Raw genomic sequence first — 22,554 nt, 5'->3', positions numbered from 1 at the left:
CCCTCCAGCATCCCATGGTCCATGCAGTCGCAATCGGGCGTGCACGGAGCTTCTTTGGCATCTTAACTACGACATCAAACGCATTATAGAACATCACTGCAGCAGGTATCGGGCAGTTAACAACAGTAGAACAGTGCATAATTAGACCAACATATTAAACTTTTCAACACAGAGTATAGATAACTTTATACCACCCAGGCACCCGCCCCTCCCCCCCCCCCCCAAAAAAAAAATGGAAAAAAGGGGGGGGGGGAGGAGAGGGGGAGGGAGCGGGAACGCCGCCCAGGGGCACCCGGGGGGCACCACCAGGCAGTCCAAAAACACAAAGAGCGCCGAGACTAGGGCACCTGTAGATAAACAGTAACGAGAATGGTGAACAGTACCGCCAATAACTCAGGGCTTCGTCCAGGAAGCGCAGTGTCCAACTCTGTTCTTCCAATGTCCTTCCTCTCCCCTAGCGGGGGCGCTGGGAACAATGGCCCGTGGCATGGTAAACAACACAAAGCTGGATACTCCAGCCGTCTATGTTGGTAGAGAAAAAGAAAACAAAAAAAAAAGGGTATAACACAGGAATAACGGAAAATTACTGTACTCTCTCAGGGTTCACGATCTTGAGGGGCCTGCGATCTCTGACGTTGGGATCGACGGTGGCGTCTCACTCTCTGTGGCCTGGTTGAGGGGTTGTTCGTCGGGGCCACTGCTCCCTGGGGGACAACAGGAGCCAACCAGTCGGGGACCTGAACCGAGGGCAGGCCCAAAGCCTCCAGAAAGGACGGGACCTCCGAAGGGTGTCGTAGCGCAAGGGGCCTCCCATTTTTGCGCACTATAAGGTGAAACGGATGGCCCCACTTGTATGGAATCCTCCGTTCAGTTAGGTGTTCCAGAAGGGGTCGCAGACAGCGTCTCATCTGGAAGGTCTTGCGGGATACATCTGGCAGAAGGGTGACTTGGGCCCCGTCAAAATCAATGCTGCCTTTGCGCCACGACGCTTGCAGGACATCCTCCCTAACTGAGTAATTGTGGAGACAGCATAAAACGTCACGTGGCCGGTTCTCTGTGGGGCTCCTGGGGCCCAGGGTCCTGTGGACTCTATCAATGGCTATTACTGTGTCAGCAGCGCGGTCCAGACAGGCGTTAAATATAGCTGTAACTGTGGCTTTGAGGTCTGCCTGGCCAGTGGCTTCGGGCAAGTCTCTGATCCTGATGTTGCGTCTGCGGTTGCGATTCTCAAGGTCATCCACTAGGAGTTGCAACTGTGCCACTCTGTCAGCAAGGGTATCATGTGCGGCTTGCAGGCCAGAAACATCAGTGGTCAGGGAGGTCACATCCGATGCCAGGGTGGTCACCCGCTCGTTCGTAGCCGACACGTCACGTTTGACCCCTGCGATTTCATGTCGCAAGGTCGTTTCAATCCTGGCTGCCATACAGCTAAAGTCTGCTTTAGTGGGAAGGTTTTGGAGTAAAGCTAGGATGGCCTTGTCCCCCAATAATGCCGGTGCTGGTGGCAGCGGTGGGTCCCCCTGTGTGTCTGAGGCGAGAGCAGCCTGGCCATTCGGTCCTGGGATGAGGCTTCCACTGCGGGAGGGTCTCTGGGACAGTTGGGAGTTGTGAGGGAACCAGGGTGGCAGGCCACTATGGTCCGGGCTGTCAAGCGAGGCCATGGACAGTGAGCGGGGGAGACACGGGGACAAGTCACTAGGCGGGGAGAACGGGGGCATGTCGTGTCCCTGCATAGCAGTCTGCTCACCTTCCCTCTGTGCCGCGTGTCCTGGAGCGCCGGAGGCCGCGGGCGCCATCTTGGCTGGATCCGGCGTGGAGGCCGGAGGCTGCAGCGGGACCAAGTACATGTCCATGGCAGCAGCGGCGGACCCCGCTCGGCTGGCTGTGTTCCGCCGAAGCGCGGGGATGTCGGCGATGCCAAAATATGCGACCAGACTGTGGTAAAGGGGTGCGGAGGGGTCACGGATCGGGAGCTCCGGAAAAGAGTGTCCTCACTCCTTCATGCCTAGGCCACGCCCCCCTGGTTAGTGTCTTGATTGGGAGATCGCCTGGGAATACTGGATGCCGTAGGCTTCTTTTTATGTTGTTGGCTTTGACCTGTTTTTTTTAGCTTGTTTCCCAAGGTGACCATCTTGGCCTTTGTCAAGAGGCTTCAGAGTGCCCGAAGAGAGTGCCTACGGCCAAATCACCTATATAGTATCTTATATATAATAACTAAAAATATTATTTATTATTATAGATATAGATATATAGTATAGTGATTTGGTCGTAGGCACTCTCTTTGGGCACTCTGAAGCCTCTTGACAAAGGCCAAGATGGTCACCTTGGGAAGCAAGCTAAAAAAAACAGGTCAAAGCCAACAACATAAAAAGAAGCCTACGGCATCCAGTATTCCCAGGCGATCTCCCAATCAAGACACTAACCAGACCAGATCCTTCTATGGCACCTGGTCTTCCCAGGGAGTCTCCCATCCAGGTACTAACCAGGCCTGACGCTGCTTAGCCTCTGAAATCAGACGAGATCGGGTGCTTTCAGGTTGATGTGGCCGTAAGCGTTCTCCTCAAGACACGCCCAACCCTCTTGACAAACGCCAAGATGCTCACCTTGAGAAACAAGCAAAAAAAAAACAGGTCAAAGCCAACAACATAAAAAGAAGCCTATGGGCTTACAGCGGACCTTAAAAGATGGGACCCACTAGCTCTGTCATGGTTCGGACGCTGTAATGTGTTGAAGATGAACGCGATGCCACGACTTCTGTATCTACTACAAGCCTTACCTATCAAAATACCCCAGACTTTCTTTCATGCAGTTCGCTCAATCTTTATCAAGTTCCTCTGGCGCGGAAAACATATGCGTATTGGTAGGGCAATGCTATTGCGACCGAAATTGCGGGGAGGTATTGGCCCCCGGACCCTGCTCTATATTACACAGCGACGCACATGACACCGGTGGTTGACTGGTGCCGGTGTTCTGCCATATACTGTCCGGCCATGATATAGTGTCCGCGCCGTACTGTGCATGCACAGTATGGAGCAGACGAAGCTTCGGAAAATCTCCGAAGCTGAACGGCGCCTGCGCGGTGAGTGGAGGTGGTAGCCCCACCATCCAAGCGGACATAGGGTTGTGAATATTAGAGGGCCCCTCGCAGGCGAGCTTCGCTCGTCACGCTTCGGGCTTGGCCTCGCTGCGCTCGGCTCTTTTATATTCTTACTCTACGTCCACTTGGATAGTGGGGATAGAACCTGGACTCAGTGCGCAGGCGCCGTTCATGCTCGGCAATTTTCGGAATCTGTGTTGAAACGCTACTGGGAACCCAAAAGTTCCTCAAGGTCGGGCATGCCCAGAAAAGGTGTCCCATGGTCCCCATATCTGAATTTCACCTCCAACAAACATCCGGGATCGATCTATCCATTTTATTCAGAAGGTATGGGACTCTATACCAGCGTGAGACTATCTTGTATCTTGATATTGGTTTGCGATGGAAGCTTTATGTACTAAGGTCAGGATCTTCCCTATCTGTTGTGGGGTAAATGTGATGCCTAAGTCCCTCTCCCATTTGTGGATAAATGGTGGGGTCGACTCCTCCTCCTGACTACTCAATAGGTTGTACAGGAGGGAGAGGGTGTGTCGCACAGGTTCCCTTTTGTGACAGATGGATTTATAGGGTGTCAGGTCTCTAGGAGTGTAGGGGGCCCTTTGTATGGCCAGAAGAAAGTGACGAAGTTGATAAGCACTAAACAAGTCAAGCGGAGGGTCAGAAAGCTCGGCGACAGTTTGCGTGGTCGGGAGCCCTCCCGTGGGCCACACCTCTCCCAGACGCTGTTTCCCCATCACTGTCAACTGTCGCAGTTTCTTGTTGGTAAATCCCGGTGGGAAGTCTGGATTACCTATAACCGGAGTCATTGGTGATGGCAGGGGAGCAATGTGTGTGCAGCGGAACAACCTCCGCACAACAGCCAACGTAGCTCCCACTACGGGGTGACCTCTGAGGTCTTTTGGTAGGGAGGACAGGAGCCACGGGGAGGTCAATAGGAGAATGGAACCATCCTCAATCTCCATCTCCACCCACTGCTTGTGTGGGCCATTACAATGCCAATCAACGACTCTCGCTAGCAGAGTCACTCTGTAGTATTGTCTGAGATCTGGGAGACCCAGACCCCCCTTTCCTTTGGTCTGGCAAGCAATTGCAAACGGGCTCTGGGCGGTTTGCGCGCCCAAATAAAGTCCCGGAGCAGCACCTGCAGTTGTCTGAAAAAAATTGGGGGTAACCGGATCGGTAATGTCTGGAACATGTATAAGATCCGAGGGAGGGCCATCATTTTGAATGCATTACAGCGCCCGAACCAGGTCAGTGTTAAAGCATGCCAGTTTCCCAAATCAGATTTCAGTCTATCCAGGAGAGGGACAAAATTAAGCAGGTACAATTGCGCTAAATCCGCTGCGATGTCAACGCCCAGTTAACGTATAGATTTTTCAGCCCAGTAGAATGGAAAAGCGGACCGGAGCCTCTTGGCCTCACCATCCGGGACCAATATATTCAATACAGCCGACTTGGCGCAATTGTTTTTATAGTTTGATAGGCTGCCGTGTCGCTGTAGAGACGCAAGTATTTTGGGAAGCAAAATGTGTGGATTGGAGACGGAAAAAATTAGATCGTCAGCGTACGCTGCAATTTTGTGGTGTGCCGAGGGTTTGGATATGCCAGTAATATTCGGGTCATTCCGAACGTGACACATAAGTGGTTCCAGTGTCAGAATTAAAATTAGGGGAGACAGAGGGCACCCCTGCCTCGTCCCATTAGTGATGGGGAAAGAGTCCGAGCACCCCTCGGTCACCCGTACCGCTGCCGACGGCGTGGAGTAAAGCGACATTACCCAGCTCATCATGTTGGGGCCAAGACCTATATGTTCCAGGGTGTCCTGCATAAAGTGCCCGGCCACCCTGTCAAAGGCCTTCTCCGCGTCCGTTGACAACATAAGCAAGGGCCTTCCCTGTACATGCGCCGCATGGATTAAATTGAGGACTCGGGCCGTATTGTCTCTAGCTTCCGACTTATTTATATTTTTTTGCTTGTTTCCCAAGGTGACCATCTTGGCGTTTGTCAAGAGGGTTGAAAGTGCCTGAAGAGATTGCCTGCGGGCACATCACCCTGAAAGCACCCGATCTCGTTTGATGTTGGAGGCTAATAGAGTCGGGCCTTGTTAGTACCTGGATGGGAGACCGCCTGGGAATACCAGGTGTCGTAGACTTCTTTTTATGATGTTGGCGTTGACCTGTTTTTTTTTCGCTTATTTCCCAAAGTGACCATCTTGGTGTTTGTCAAGAGGGTTGAGAGTGCCTGAAGAGATTGCCTATGGCCACATCACTCTGAAAGCACCCAATCTCGTCTGATCTTGGAGGCTAAGAAGAGTCGGGCCTGGTTAGTACCTGGATGGGAGACCACCTGGGATTACCAGTTATTGTAGGCTTTTTTTTATGTTGTTGGCGTTGATTCGTTTTCTTTTTTTTGCTTGTTTCCCAAGGTGACCATCTTGGCATTTGTCAAGAGGGTTGAGAGTGCCCGAAGAGATCACCTATGGCCCCATCACCCTGAAAACGCCCAATCTTGTCTGATCTCGGATGCTAAACAGTGTCGGGCCTGGTTAGTACCTGGATGGGAGACCGCCTGGGAATACCAGGTGCCATAGGCTTCTGTTTTTTTTATTTTTTATTTAGTAGTATGCGACATACAATGCAAAGGCAACTTCACAGAATGTGTGATACAAATAGTTACAAACAAATGATCATATTGCATGGATATCAGAGCCAATGGTAAGAAGTCTGAGGAGAATAGCACGTGTACAGCTTTGCGGTCATATCAAGATGAGATTAAAGCTCCATCTCGTTGGGATCCTCTACCACTTAAAATATTATTGATACTAGCCCTGCTACCCTCGAAGAGTTTAGATATCCATAGATAGGGGAAGAGTATTTTGTAGTAGTCAAATGTCTAACAAATATTTTGAATAGTTGTAGTTCTCCACATTAACTGTCACATTGATATCACCACTGACAACACACCACTTTTTAACAGCACCAAAATATGAAAAAAGCACTTTATATGTTTCAAAAGTAGTTGCATTAGCAAAAAATAAAGTCCTGTCTTCTTTACACGCTAGCTTTTCTGTATACATTAATCTCTCTGTGTACACCAGCCACTCAATATAGACTAGCCTCTCTGTCTTCTGTATACAGGTGCCCGTAATCTATATACACTAGCCTGCCTTCTTTTTACAATAGTCTCGGTGTCCCAGCCTCTCTGCATACACTAGCCTCACTGAATTCCCCAGACTGTCTTCTGTATACACAAGCCTATCTGTAAAAAAAAATAGCCGGTCTTCTGCATACTCTAGCCTCTCTGTGTAACACAGTCTCTGGATTCCCTAGCCTACATCTCTGCATACCCAGGACCTTCCTCTGTATAATCTAGCCTATCTGTATACACTAGCCTGTCTTTTGTACAAATTAGCTTCTCTGTAGCCGGTCTTCTGTATACACGAGCCTCACTGTCTACTCTTGGTTGTCTTTTGTATACACTAGCATCTCTTTATACATTAGCTCTCTGTATACCCAAGCCTCTCTGTATACACTAGTCCACCGGTATACACTAGCAAGTCTGCATACACTAGCCTCTCTTTGCAACTCAACTTCTCTCTCTGTATACCTTAGCCTCCATCTCTGCATACCCAGGACGTTCTTCTCTATAATCTAGCCTATTTGTATACACTAGCCTGTCTTTTGTACACATTAGCCTCTCTGTATAAACTAGCCGGTCCTCTGTATACACTAGTCCATCTGTATACACTAGCAAGTATGCGTACTCTAGCCTCTCTCTCTGTATACCTTAGCCTCCATCTCTGCATACCCAGGACGTTCTTCTGTATAATCTAGCCTATCTGTATAATCTAGCCTATCTGTATACACTAGCCTGTCTTTTGTACACATTTGCCTCTCTGTATAAACTAACCGGTCTTCTGTATACACTAGTCCGCCTGTATACACTAGCAAGTATGCATACTCTAGCCTCTCTCTCTGTATACCCTAGCCTCCATCTCTGCATACCCAGGACGTTCTTCTGTATAATCTAGCCTATCTGTATACACTAGCCTGTCTTTTGTACACATTAGCCTCTCTGTATAAACTAGCCGGTCCTCTGTATACACTAGTCCATCTGTATACACTAGCAAGTCTGTGTAACCAAGCCTCTCTCTCTGCATACCCTAGCCTCCATCTCTTGCATAAACCAGGACCTTCTTCTGTATAATCTAGCCTATCTGTATACACTAGCCTGTCTTTTGTACACATTAGCCTCTCTGTGTAAACTAGCCGGTCTACTGTATACACTAGTCCATCTGTATACACTAGCAAGTCTGCATACTCCTGCCTCTCTCTGTAACCCAGCCTCGCTCTCTCTCTCTGTATACCCTAGCCTCCATCTCTGCATACCCAGGACGTTTTTCTGTATAATCTAGCCTATCTGTATAAAGTAGCCTGTCTTTTGTACACATTAACCTCTCTGTATAAACTAGCCGGTCCTCTGTATACACTAGTCCGTCGGTATACACTAGCATCGCTTTATACATTAGCTCTCTGTATACCCAAGCCTCTCTGTATACACTAGTCCACCGGTATACACTAGCAAGTCTGCATACACTAGCCTCTCTTTGTAACCCAACTTCTCTCTCTGCATACCCAGGACGTTCTTCTCTATAATCTAGCCTATTTGTATACACTAGCCTGTCTTTTGTACACATTAGCCTCTCTGTATAAACGAACCGGTCTTCTGTATACACTAGTCCGCCTGTATACACTAGCAAGTATGCATACTCTAGCCTCTCTCTCTGTATACCCTAGCCTCCATCTCTGCATACCCAGGACGTTCTTCTGTATAATCTAGCCTATCTGTATACACTAGCCTGTCTTTTGTACACATTAGCCTCTCTGTATAAACTAGCCGGTCCTCTGTATACACTAGTCCGTCTGTATACACTAGCAAGTCTGTGTAACCAAGCCTCTCTCTCTGCATACCCTAGCCTCCATCTCTTGCATAAACCAGGACCTTCTTCTGTATAATCTAGCCTATCTGTATACACTAGCCTGTCTTTTGTACACATTAGCCTCTCTGTGTAAACTAGCCGGTCTACTGTATACACTAGTCCATCTGTATACACTAGCAAGTCTGCATACTCCTGCGTCTCTGTGTAACCCAGCCTCGCTCTCTCTCTCTGTATACCCTAGCCTCCATCTCTGCATACCCAGGACGTTCTTCTGTATAATCTAGCCTATCTGTATAAAGTAGCCTGTCTTTTGTACACATTAACCTCTCTGTATAAATTAGCCGGTCCTCTGTATACACTAGTCCGTCGGTATACACTAGCATCTCTTTATACATTAGCTCTCTGTATACCCAAGCCTCTCTGTATACACTAGTCCACCGGTATACACTAGCAAGTCTGCATACACTAGCCTCTCTTTGTAACCCAACTTCTCTCTCTGCATACCCAGGACGTTCTTCTCTATAATCTAGCCTATTTTTATACACTAGCCTGTCTTTTGTACACATTAGCCTCTCTGTATAAACTAGCCGGTCCTCTGTATACACTAGTCCATCTGTATACACTAGCAAGTATGCGTACTCTAGCCTCTCTCTCTGTATACCTTAGCCTCCATCTCTGCATACCCAGGACGTTCTTCTGTATAATCTAGCCTATCTGTATAATCTAGCCTATCTGTATACACTAGCCATCCATCTCTGCATACCCAGGACGTTCTTCTCTATAATCTAGCCTATTTGTATACACTAGCCTGTCTTTTGTACACATTTGCCTCTCTGTATAAACTAACCGGTCTTCTGTATACACTAGTCCGCCTGTATACACTAGCAAGTATGCATACTCTAGCCTCTCTCTCTGTATACCCTAGCAAGTCTGCATACTACTGCCGCTCTGTGTAACCCAGCCTCACTCTCTCTCTGTATACCCTAGCCTCCATCTCTGCATACCCAGGACGTTCTTTTGTATAATCTAGCCTATCTGTATAAACTAGCCTGTCTTTTGTACACATTAGCCTCTCTATATAAACTAGCCGGTCCTCTGTATACACTAGTCCGTCTGTATACATTAGCAAGTCTGTGTAACCAAGCCTCTCTCTCTGCATACCCTAGCCTCCATCTCTTGCATAACCAGGACCTTCTTATGTATAATCTAGCCTATCTGTATACACTAGCCTGTCTTTTGTACACATTAGCCTCTCTGTATAAACTAGCCGGTCTACTGTATACACTAGTCCATCTGTATACACTAGCAAGTCTGCATACTCCTGCCTCTCTGTGTAACGCAGTCTCTCTCTCTGTATACCCTAGCCTCCATCTCTGCATACCCAGGACGTTCTTCTGTATAATCTAGCCTGTGTTTTGTACACTTTAGCCTCTCTGTATAAACTAGCCGGTCTTCTGCATACACGAGTCTCTCTGTATACCCTTGGATGTCTTTTGTATACACTAGCTGCTCTTTATACATTAGCTCTCTGTATACCCAAGCCTCTCTATACACTAGTCCGTCTGTATACACTAGCAAGTCTGCATACACCAGCCTCTCTGTGTAACCCAGATTCTCTCTCTGCATACCCAAGATGTTCTTCTCTATAATCTAGCCTATTTGTATACACTAGCCTGTCTTTTGCACACATTAGCCTCCCTATATAAACTAGCCGGTCTACTGTATACACTAGTCCGTCTGTATACACTAGCAAGTATGCATACTCTAGCCTCTCTCTCTGTATACCCTAGCCTCCATCTCTGCATACCCAGGACGTTCTTCTGTATAATCTAGCTTATCTGTATACACTAGTGTATACAGACAGACTAGTGTATACAGAGGACCGACTAATGTGTACAAAAGACAGGCTAATGTATACAGATAGGCTAGATTATACAGAAGAACGTCCTGGGTATGCAGAGCGCTCAGCTTCAAGGTATGGCCAACGTGAGTAATATGAGGGACACTCCTCACCCCCGCCCCCACCTACCAGATCTGAGTTTCATCCCCTTGCCCTCTTTGCCCCGGTCATCTGGTGGCAGTTTTATGCACTCCCTGGCCCCCACCCTTTCATAATCCTTACTGACCTTTCTTTCCGCTGCTCACAGGAACACACTGGATGACTTGTCTAATTAACCAACTTGTACAAGACACCGCTATCCTCCTGTCTGACACCGGTCCTCCTTGGAGGCTTTACCCCTCACTGTGTGGGTGGTCCCTGCCTCTCCCTGGATGCTCCACATATACCACAACGACATTGTCAGAGGGGCACCACTTGACAGGACACGGGGCTGTCATTCCGGTGGCATCTCCCATTGGAGGAAGGGATGATGGCCCCAACCCCTTGGCAGCAGGTTCTTTCATGTACAGACCAGGGCGGCTCATCTTCCCTTCTGGAGTCTTGACCTTAGATGGGGGAGTTGCACTTTGGGGGGTCTGAGTGATACCTAATGCGCTGTACTGGAAGGGCCTCGACATTCCCGCATATGTGTCCCCTCCCCCTGGATGCGCCCCTTGTCCCCCCCTCTGGCTCCCACCTACTCTTTGCCGACATTGCCTTCTGCAGCTTTCGGGGACCCTGGATGACTTATTTATTGAGCCTATTGGTACGAGACACTGCTTCCCTCCAGGGTGACTCTGGACCCCCCTGGAGGATTTACCCCTTACTGTTTGGGCGGTCCCAGCCTCCCTCTGGATGCTCTACACAGCCCCCGATGGCGATGCAGGAGAGACACTAATTGGCGGGCCCCAGGACTGCTGCTCGGGTGAAGTCTCCCATTGGATGGAGGGATGGTGGCCCTAGCCCCTTGCCTGCCGGATTTTCCATGCACCGACCAGGGCTGCTCCTCTTTCATCTTGATGTGGTGACCATGGAGGGGAGGAGTTTAAATTTATGGGGTCCGGGTGTTTGCTGGTGGGAGTGCGCTAAAGGACTTGACATTTCTGCATGTTTGTCCCCTCTCCTCTGTTTCCCCCTCCCTTCCCTCCCTTACCACCCTTCCCTTCCCTCCTTTCCCTCCCCCTTTCCCCCTTACACTCCCCCTTTCCCCCTTCCACTCCCCCTTTCCCCCCTTCCCTGCCCCTTTTCCCCCCGGGGCGTGGACGGGGGAGAGGGGGTAAGGAGAGGACAATCTGCCAAAGGGAGAAATGCATTTGTTCGGGGACTGCATGTACTTTAGGGGTATGGGACGGGGGTGGTGGATCCCATTCTGTGATGCCTTTTCTGTTGTGACGGGCTCCCTCGTGCATGCCTATGTTTAGGGTGAGCCGAGGAGACCCCTCAGTGCTGACAGTTATATGCTCTACCTCTGTTTTGGTTATACTACTGTTTTTTGTTTCTTTGATGTTACTGATTGTCTTTTATTTGCATACCGGTATCAGACGTGACATTTACCACTGCCGGGACTGGGGGGACTAGGATTCGGGGGCTCCCTCTCCGACCTGTCTACCCAATAACCCAAGTAGGACAGCGCTTTAAACCCAGTGTACATCTGGTAAGCGCTATAGCATAATTGTGCTGTTTTAGTATACCCTTCCTGTACTGTTGAGTGCGGACAACCCTTAATTTCCCTCTCCCCCTGGGGTTGAGGTGCCCGGCCTCTTTTTCCCTTTACCTTTCCTTCCATTTGCCCTTCCTTTCTCCCCCTTAGTTCCCGCCATGCATTACCTACCCAAAACCTACCTTGGTTCAACTTTCTTTGCTTTTCTCTGACGTCCCCCTCCCCTTCCCCGAGGAGCGATGGGAGACTCAGTCAAGGTCACCTCTCTAAACGTTAAGGGACTGAACTCCCCTGAAAAATGGTGGATCCTCCTGTGAGAACTGAACACATCCTGTACTGATGTGGCCTTTATACAAGAAACACATTTTAAAAATACTAGCCTCCCCTTTCTATGGTCGAGATCCTTCCCTAAGGTCTACCACTCTACTAACCCCTCCTCTCCATTCTGATCTCTAGCAGGCTCCCCTGGGTTCTCCAGGATTCTCTGGTGGACCCTGGGGGCCAATATCTTTTTCTTAGGGGCCACATTGGAGAGCGCCTTTTTACATTTGCCACTGTGTACGCTCCCAATGATCACCAAGACACGTTCCTCAGAACTACCCTGCACAGATTATGTGACTTTCGGGAGGGCCAATTGATATTAGGTGGGGACTTTAATGTCCCCTTTCGCCATCGGTTGATACTTCTGCCTCTTGCTCCTCGCTCCCTACCCCTCACCTAGGTCTCTATTCTGGCACCTTAATGAGAGCCTCCTCCAGATACCGGAAGTTTTAGCAGATGTGACCAGGGAATTGGACCTTTATTTCCAAGAAAACTAAAGCAGGACTGTGACCCGGGGATAATTTGGGAGGCTCACAAGTCAGTACTCCGCAGGGTACTTATCAGGCACGGGGCGCGCATCAAACGAACACGGAAGGAACAGCTTGCTAATCTGTTTCGTGAACTTGCCTCTGTGGAAGCGAAACATAAACATACCCCCTTACGGACCTTAGAGATTGAATTGGGGACACTCCATACCCATATTGCTGTCCTACTCCATTATAAAGCGAAAGCGGCACTCCAGTTTTGTCGTAAACTGGCGTAGGAGTCAGAGGACAAATGCAGAAAAATCTTAGCCAGGTCGGTAAAGGAGTTGAAATCTGGCTCTTACATACCACAGTTGATAGATGAGAATGGCCAGAGGGCTCTACCCCAACCCAAATAGTCGAAGTCTTTGAAAAATGTTACTCTGTTTTCTACAACCTGCCCGATTCAGGGTCTGGACAGGACAATATAGACAGATATGTAACCGGTTCTGGTCTACCAACCCTCTCATCGGAATCACGGGAGTACTTGGAGGACCCGATCACACTGGAAGAAGTCCAGACGGCTGTGGGACCTCCGAAGGTGGGTAAGGCTCCGGGCCCTGACGGATATACCGCACAATACTTTAAGACCTTCCTCCCTATTCTCGGCCCGCGCTTGGTGAATTTATTTAATACTCTGAGCTCGAATGGGGATTTTCCTGAGGATACTCTTAGAGCCCACATCTCGTTGATACCTAAGGAGGGCAAAGACCCGGGCCTATGTGGGAGCTACAGACCCATTTCCCTCCAAAATTCGGTCCTAAAACTATTCTCTAACTCCTCGCCACGTGATTGGCACATCACTTGTAGTCCCTTATACATATTGACCAGTTAGGTTTTATTCCCACCAGGGAAAATAGGGACAACACCACTAAGGTGCTTACCCTGATCCGTAAAGCAAAGTCATCTGGGACCCCTTGTCTTTTCATGAGTACTGATGCCGAGAAGGCTTTTGATCGGGTCAAATGGACATTAATGTTCTCGGTCCTTCGCCATATAGGTCTGAGTGAACGGATGCTGGCATGGATAAGTAAAATATACTCACGTACTTACATTCCACCGGACATCGCGCGTACGTTTATGTTGAACTTCCCCCCACCCCTTGTCACTAAGATCCGCAGTTTGCTTCACGGGTGGCATTCTGGCCTCCATTCCTGGTTCAGCAGATGCAATCTCATTAAAATGAACATACTCCCTAAATTTACTTATCTTTTCCAAGCTCTCCTGATCCAGATTCCAGTCCTGTTTTTTAAGCAAGTTCAATCCTTGCTCACTCAATTTAACTGGGCTCACAAAAATCCCAGACTTAAGCGTCACAGCTGACATTGTCTAAACAACAGGGAGTGTTGGTTCTCCCTAACTTGCAACGCTACTACCTGGCCTCCCATCTGGGGCGTGTATTGGACTGGAATCGAAACAAACTTTCTAAGCTCACTCCCAAATTCCGATAAGAAGCACCATGTGGTGCTATAAGTATTTACCCACAGAATTTATGTCACATCCCACTATAGGGGCTTAGTTGAAAGTCAGTCACCTGATCGCTACCCAAAACACACTCACGTCTTTGACTTCCCCCCTATTCCCTATACGTGGCCATCCAACCTTTGAACTGGGGACCCACTTAGAAATTCCAACCTAGACAATGCGTCTAAATTCGTCATTGATGGAAAATGGCCTTCTTTCTCAACCCTAACAGATCCGACAGGGCTTTTCCAACTGCCTTTTTGGAGAGCTGCGCAACGACATCATTTTCTCCATTCCATCCCCAATCCTCAAACGTTCGCCCGCCCTCAGACGGAGTTTGAGACTCTATGCAGGAGCGAAGGCCCTTTGGCCCACATTCTCTCTCAAACAGATTACCCACACTTAACCTGTCTGTCCAACTGGGAAAAGGACCTTAATTGCTAATTTTCCCCAGCACAGAGACAACACATTATCACTTTGGCTCTCAAAATGTCGCTGTGCACGAAGATACAGGAGACGAATTTTAAACTTCTCACCAGGTGGTATTTGACACCATCAAAGCTGCAGAAATGTTTCCCCTCTTCCTCGAACATATGCTGGAGGTGTGGAGAAGAAGAGGGCACGTTGCTGCACAAATTTTGGTCCTGCCTCAGCTTGGTGGACTTCTGGACAGAGCTCCGATGCATAACACAAAAATTCACAGACTTCTCCATCCAGGAAGAGGCTGCATTCTTTCTCTTGCACCATTCACAGATTCCCATTAAGAAGTACAAAAAAATCAATTTTACGGCATGTGATAAATGCGGCGAAATCCTGCATCCCTCTCTATTGGAAAAAATGTTCCCCCCCTTTCATTACCCACTGGCTTAAGAAAATAGAGGACATTAAAAAAAATGGAGGACTTGATCCTCACATCACAAGGTAAACAAGAATTTTTTAAACAAACCTGAGACATCTGGAATACCTTTATATTCTCGCTGGAAGGATGTCGCCTGCTATCGCCTTAGTGCTCTGAGCTTTCCTTGACTGGCCCCTTGGACAGTGGCTGCCATCGTGTCTCGTCCCCCCTTCTCCTTTTCTGATCTTTCAACCCTTCTCTTTTCTGCCTTCCTCCCCTATCTCTCACCCCCTCCACCCCCTCTCTCTTTTGGAAAGAGTGGAAAATTGGGAATGACGGCCCCACACCCCCCTCTGGATGGATTATGCCGGAGGGACCTGGGGTTTGTGTGACCCTGGATCTTGGTACAGTACTTTATCCGTGCCTCGAATCATTGTGATTGATGGAAGGCAGACTCACAGTTGCGAATATACCTGTATCAAGTATTGTTCAGCTGCTTTTTGCTCTGTATTTCTCTGTTGCATTATGTACTCGGGGGACCGTCTTCCCCTATTTGGAGAAAAAATTATATTTGAAAAAAAAAAGAAGCCTACGACACCTGGTATTCCCAGGCGGTCTCCCATCCAGGCATTAACCAGGCCCGACCCTGCTTAGCCTCCAATATCAGACAAGATGGAACAGATTCAGGGTGATGTGGCCGTAGCCAATATCTTCAGGCACTCTCAACTCTCTTGACAAACACCAAGATGGTCACCTTGGAAACAAGCGGAAAAAAATAGGTCAACGGCAACAACATAAAAAGAAGCCTACGGCATCTGGAAATCCCAGGCGGTCTCCCATCCAGGTACTAAACTGGTCCCAACCCTGCTTAGCCTCTGAGATCAGATGAGATTGGGCTCTTTCAGGGTGGTGTGGCCGTAGGAGATTTCTTCAGGCACTCTCAACCTTGACTAACGCCAATATGGTCACCTTGGGAAACAAACAAAAAAATCAAGTCAACGCCAACAACATGAGAAGAAGTCTGCAGCACCTAGTATTCCCAGGTGGTCTCCCATCCAGGTATTAACAAGGCCCGACACTGTTTAGTCTCTGAGATCAGACGAGATCTGGTGCTTTCAGGGTTATGTGGCCATAGGCGAGCTCTTCAAGCACTCTCAACCCTCTTGACAAACACCAAGATGGTCACCTTGGTAAACAAACAAAAAAAAAAAACAAGTCAACGCCAAGAACATAAAAATAAGCCTTCAGCACCTAGTATTCCCAGGTGGTCTCCAATCCAGGTACTAGCAAGGCCCGACCCTGTTTAGCCTCTGAGATCAGAGGAGATCGGGCGCTTTCAGGCTTATGTGCCCATAGGCAGGGCCGGATTAACATAGGGGCTATTGGAGCTGCAGCTCCAGGCCCCTTTCTCAAGATAGGCCCATTTGCCCCAAAAAAAAAAAAATCAAAAAAAAAAAAAAAAAGATCGACCTAGAGGATTTTAGCTCGGCGACCAGGAGTCACAGAGACCCCATATTTGGTGGGTATGTAGCTAAAGACCCACCCCAGCACTGGTTAAAATATGGGGCTGCTATCATCTATGGTTCCGGAGATACAGGGTTCCTTGCGCAGCCTGTCAGAAGCTACATACAGAGCGGCAGTATAAATACAAGCTGGAACACTCTGCAGCAGACTGAGAGGATGAACTCACAGAGCTCATAATAATTATTTGTATATTACTTATGATAATTAACCCCTTGGCAACCAGGCCCATTCTGAGACTTCTCTCCTACATGTAAAAATCATCATTTTTTTATGCTAGAAAATTACTCAGAACCCTCAAACATTATATATTGTTTTAGCAGAGACCCTATGGAATAAAATGGTGGTATTTGCAACTTTTTATGTTGGAAAGAAACTGTTTCATTCATAAAAAAAAACACTAAAGTTAGGACGATTTTTTGTTGTGTACTAAGCGATGCTTTACATTTTTTTACAGTTTACATGTTTAGAGTTACAGAGGAGGTCTAGTGCTAGAATTATTGCTCTCGCTCTAATGATCTTGGCGTATGTAACCTGTGTGTATCTGGCTCTGATACTAACCGGTGCCTACCCAGGGACTGACTAGTATCTCTCCCAGCCTGTCCCCACACACCCTCTCACCTGCTGCCCTGTGAATGGGGCAATCACTCCCGCAGTGTTATTCAATCACTCCCGCAGTGTTATTGTGTTCTGCCAGTGAATACAATGATTAGTGTTGCTAACTATAGGTGGCAGCACTGATTATTTTGGGGAAAACCTGACAGGCTGGTTGCACTCAAGTCGGTTAATAGGTTGACTTGTGTAAAACCAGCTAGCCCATACATAGATCGACTATGGCTGGTCTCTGCCTAATTGGTGTAATTTCAATCCATGTCTGGCCCGCTTAACCACTACACAGCCCCTAAACATCCTTCCACAAACCTTTACATTTTTCCTTCCCAGATTACTTCATCCTCCTCTCCTATACATAGTGCCCACTGTCATACTCTCCACACTTCTCTCCTATACATAGTGCCCACTGTCATACCCTCCACACTTCTCTCCTATACATAGTGCCCACTGTCATACTCTCCACACTTCTCTCCTATACATAGTGCCCACTGTCATACTCTCCACACTTCTCTCCTATACATAGTGCCCACTGTCATACTCTCCACACTTCTCTCCTATACATAGTGCCCACTGTCATACTCTCCACACTTCTCTCCTATACATAGTGCCCACTGTCATACTCTCCACACTTCTCTCCTATACATAGTGTCCACTGTCATACTCTCCACACTTCTCTCCTGTACATACTGCTCACTGTCATACCCTCCACACTTCTCTCTTATACATAACGCCCGCTGTCATATCCTACACTCTCCTCACCTGTACTTAGTGCCCACTGTCATACACTTCTCTCCTGTACATAGTGTCCACTGTCGTACCCTTCACACTCCTCTCCTATACAGTGCCCACCGACATACCCTCCATACTCCTCTCCTATACATAGTGCCCACCGCCATACCCTCCATACTCCTCTCTTATACATAGTACCCACCGCTATACCCTCCATACTCCTCTCCTGTACATACTACTCACTGTCATACCCTTCACACTCCTCTCCTATACATAGTGCCCACTGTCATACCTCCAACACCTCTCTCCTATACATAGTGCCCACTGCCATGCCTCCAACACTTCTCTCCTATACATAGTGCCCACTGTCATACCCTCCACACTCCTCTCCTGTACATACTACTCACTATCATACCCTCCATACTCCTCTCATATACATAGTGCCCGCTGTCATACACTTCTCTCCTGTACATAGTGTCCACTGTCGTACCCTTCACACTCCTCTCCTATACAGTGCCCACCGACATACCCTCCATACTCCTCTCCTATACATAGTGCCCACCGCCATACCCTCCATACTCCTCTCCTATACATAGTGCCCACCGCTATACCCTCCATACTCCTCTCCTGTACATACTACTCACTGTCATACCCTCCACACTCCTCTCCTATACATAGTGCCCACTGTCATACCTCCAACACTTCTCTCCTATACATAGTGCCCACTGCCATACCTCCAACACTTCTCTCCTATACATAGTGCCCACTATCATACCCTCCACTCCTGTACATACTACTAACTTTCATACCCTCCATACTCCTCTCCTATACATAGTGCCCACCGTCATATCCTCCCTCCACACTCCTCTCCTGTAATTACTGCTTACTGTCCTACTCTCCTGTACATAGTGCCCACTGTCATACCCTCCACACTCTTCTCTTATACATAGTGCCCAATTTCATACCCTCTACACTCCTCTGCTGTGCATACTGCCCACTGTCTTACCCTTCACACTCCTCTCCTGTACATAGTGCCTTCTGCCATACCCTCTGCACTCCTCTCATGTACATAGTGCCCACTGTTAGAACTTCCACATTCCTCTCCCTCACCTGCACATACTTCCCACTTTTATACCATCCACACTCCTCCCTTATGCCTCTTACCCACAAAAAACTGTTCTTTAAAATTATATGTTAAAATTATATGTTCCTCAATGTTACCAGCTCTAGAATGGGCACTTTTGTCAGTTCAACTAAAGGAAATCTCACAGTCCTCATATTTGTTCTGCCCCATTATTAGTACTTATTTTATTTTGTAATGACTATTGTGATGTATAGAGGAACACGGGGGATGTCAGCTACTCTAAATATAGCACTTGTAAAAAAAGCAACCCTAAAATATATTTGAAATGTTGACAACCATGTACTTAGGCACTGCCCAAGGGCCACAGGGTCAGTAGGGCCCCATGAGAGGCTCCGGTGATAGTAAAGCGGTAGTAAACTTTTCTAACATTACTACTTTTTAGAGGCCCTTGGGGAGGTTATGCCATAATGTACAAGTGTGCCCAGCATATTAGCACATTAGGGTACACTTACCTGTCAGACCTCCAGTGCTGTGCTGTGATCAGTCCGGCGGGGCCCGGGCACTTCCATCTTCACCCGGTCTTCGTTCTGGGTTCTGTGCCTTCCGTCATTTGCCTTGGCCAGGCTGCATTGATGTCATTCCCTCTTTCTCCCATCCCCCCCTTTCTCTCTCATCCTCCCTCCCTTACCCCTCACACCTCTTTCATCCCCTCTCTCTCTTTCATTTAATTTGTTATAACAAAAAATAGTTTGCATTTTTATTTATTTATTGTTTATAAAAGGCCCCATCAAAATCCTCAGCACCAGGCCCACAATGTTCTTAATCTGGCCCTGCCCATAGGCAATCTCTTTGGGCACTCTCAACCCTCTTGACAAATGCCAAGATAGTCACCTTGGGAAACAAGCGAAAAAAAAACAGGTCAATGTCAACAACATAAAAAGAAGACTACGGCACCTGGTATTCCAAAGCCATCTCCCATCCAGGGACTAACTAGGCCCAACCCTTCTTAGCCTCAGAGATGAGAAGAGATAGGGCTCTTTCAGGGTGATGCTGCTGTAAGCGAACTCTTTGGGCACTCTCAACCCTCTTGACAAATGCCAAGATGGTCACCTTGGGAAACAAGTGAAAAAAAAAAAAACGAATCAAGGCCAACAACATAAAAAGAAGCCTACAATAACTGGTATTCCCAGGTGGTCTCCCATCCAGGTACTAACCAGGCCTGACTCTTCTTAGCCTCCAAGATCAGATGAGATTGGGTGCTTTCAGAGTGCTCGGACTCTTTCCCCATCACTAATGGGACGAGGCAGGGGTGCCCTCTGTCTCCCCTAATTTTTATTCTGACACTGGAACCACTTATTTGTCACGTTCGGAATGACCCGAATATTACTGGCATATCCAAACCCTCGGCACACCACAAAATTGCGGCGTACGCTGACGATCTAATTTCTTTCGTCTCCAATCCACACATTTCGCTTCCCAATATACTCGCGACTCTTCGGCGATACGGCAGCCTATCAAACTATAAAATCAATTGCACCTTTGGCTGTATTGAATATATCGGTCCCGGATGGTGAGGCCAAGAGGCTACGCTCCGCTTTTCCATTCTACTGAGCTGAAAAATCTATACGTTACCTGGGCGTTGACATCGCAGCGGATTTGGCGCAATTGTACCCGCTTAATTTTGTCCCTCTCCTGAATAGACTGAAATCTGATTTGGGAAACTGGCATGCTTTAACACTGACCTGGTTCAGGCGCTGTAATGCATTCAAAATGACGGCCCTCCCGCGGATCTTATACTTGTTCCAGACATTACCGATCCGGTTACCCCCAATCTTTTTCAGACATCTGCAGGTGCTGCTCCGGGACTTTATTTGGGCGCGCAAACCGCCCAGAGCCCGTTTGCAATTGCTTGCCAGACCAAAGGACAAGGGGGGTCTGGGTCTCCCAGATCTGAGACAATACAACAGAGCGACTCTGCTAGCGAGAGTCGTTGATTGGCATTGTAATGGCCCACACAAGCAGTGGGTGGAGATGGAGATTGAGGATGGATCCATTCCCCTATTGACCTCCCCGTGGCTCCTGTCCTCCCTACCAAAAGACCTCAGAGATCACCCCGTAGTGGGAGCTACGTTGGCTGTTGTGCGGAGGTTGTTCCGCTGCACACACATTGCTCCCCTGCCGTCACCAATGACTCCGGTTATAGGTAATCCAGACTTCCCACCGGGATTTACCAACAAGAAACTGCGACAGTTGACAGTGGTAGGGAAACAGCGTCTGGGAGAGGTGTGGTCCTCGGGAGGGCTCCCGACCACGCAAACCGTCGCCGAGCTTTCTGACCCTCCGCTTGACTTGTTTAATGCTTATCAACTTCGTCACTTTCTTCTGGCCATACAAAGGGCCCCCTACACTCCTAGAGACCTGACGCCCTATGAATCCATCTGTCACAAAAAGGAACCTGTGCAACACACCCTCTCCCTCCTGTACAACCTATTAAGTAGTCAGGAGGAGGAGTCGACCCCACCATTTATCCACAAATGGGAGATTGCATTTGGCATCACATTTACCCCACAACAGATAGGGAAGATCCTGACATTAGTACATAAAGCTTCCATCGCAAACCAATATCAAGAATCAGGATACAAGATAGTCTCACGCTGGTATAGAGTCCCATACCTTCTGAATAAAATGAATAGATCGATTCCGGATGTTTGTTGGAGGTGTAATTCAGATACGGGGACCATGGGACACATTTTCTGGGCATGCCCGGCCTTGAGGAACTTTTGGGTGGAGGTGACCGGGACGATAAAAACTCTCAGAAATGTAGATATCGCAGACAACCCAGCAGCGTGCCTTCTACACTTGACCGAACAGCCTGTTCAAAAATACAAAAAAACCCTCACGATGCAATTCCTGAACGCCGCCCGGGCCTGCATTCCCACACTGTGGAGGCAGCCTCAGCCCCCATCCAAGGTGCTGTGGTATTCCAAAGTCAATCATATTCTCCGGATGGAAGAATTGACCGCCACCCTTCACAACACTGAAGAGGCATTTAGTGATACATGGAGGCCCTGGAGGTATTTTACTGGTACCTGAGACTACATTTGGGAGGTGAGCAGCGCCCCTGTCCCAGAAAACGACTGAACATCTAACGTTTACCTACGTAGGCCAAGTCTGCCCTGGGTGGCATTCCCCCCCTCCCTTTTTGTCTTTATTTTTCTTTTTTTCCCCGCCGCCATCCCGCCCCCCTCTTCTCTCTCCGTCTTTGCACTCTCTTCTTCCCCCGTCCTCCCTTTTCACTATGCCTTGTCTCCTTACTAGCCTTTGGGACCCAGAAGAACCCCAGGGTTCTGGACACGACCGGCTCATATTTTACTTGGTTCACATAGGTCATGATAAGCTGGCTCGCTGTGGTCCCAGTTGTTCTCCATGATTACATTTGTCCGAACGGAGCTGCATTAGTTATACTGTACTACATGTCGGAGGTGGGGTTTCTCTCTTTTCTGCATGAAACTCTAGGACTCCCCTCTGAGAACCCAGAGTTATTTGGCTGCCTATTTTTTGTTACCATGTAATTGTGACCCTGGGTCATGCTGTATGGTTGACTGTTATATTTATGTTGTTCTACTTATACTTAATAAAAGAATAAAACAAAAAAAAAAAAAAAGTCAATGCCAACAACTTAAAAAAAAAGCCTATGGCATCGAGAAATCCCAGGCGGTCTCCCATCCCGGTACTAACCAGGTCCCAACCCTGCTTAGCCTCTGAGATCAAATGAGATTTGGCTCTTTCAGGGTGATGCAGCCATAGTAGATTTTTTCAGGCACGCTCAACCCTCTTGACAAATGCCAAGATGGTCACCTTAGGAAACAAACAAAAAAAACAAGTC

At 48.1% G+C, this 22,554-nt stretch overlaps 3 pseudogenes; 2 read left to right on the top strand and 1 right to left on the bottom strand.

Moving 5' to 3' along the window:
• The first annotated feature begins 5,349 nt into the window (after nt 1-5,349).
• Nucleotides 5,350-5,468, top strand: LOC143947954 (5S ribosomal RNA; annotated as a pseudogene).
• Nucleotides 5,469-5,571: 103 nt separating this feature from the next.
• Nucleotides 5,572-5,690, top strand: LOC143947910 (5S ribosomal RNA; annotated as a pseudogene).
• A 9,835-nt stretch (nt 5,691-15,525) lies between these two features.
• LOC143949138 (5S ribosomal RNA) lies at nt 15,526-15,645 on the bottom strand (annotated as a pseudogene).
• Between the last annotated feature and the right edge of the window lie 6,909 nt (nt 15,646-22,554).

This window comes from Lithobates pipiens, unplaced genomic scaffold (genome assembly GCF_037356315.1).
Source record: "Lithobates pipiens isolate NorthernLeopardFrog02 unplaced genomic scaffold, aLitPip1_a1.2 Scaffold_30, whole genome shotgun sequence".
In the NCBI taxonomy this organism is placed as follows: Eukaryota; Metazoa; Chordata; class Amphibia; order Anura; family Ranidae; genus Lithobates; species Lithobates pipiens.
The sequence above is the reverse complement of the archived record's forward strand: the minus strand, read 5'-3'. Positions and strand labels throughout refer to the sequence as shown.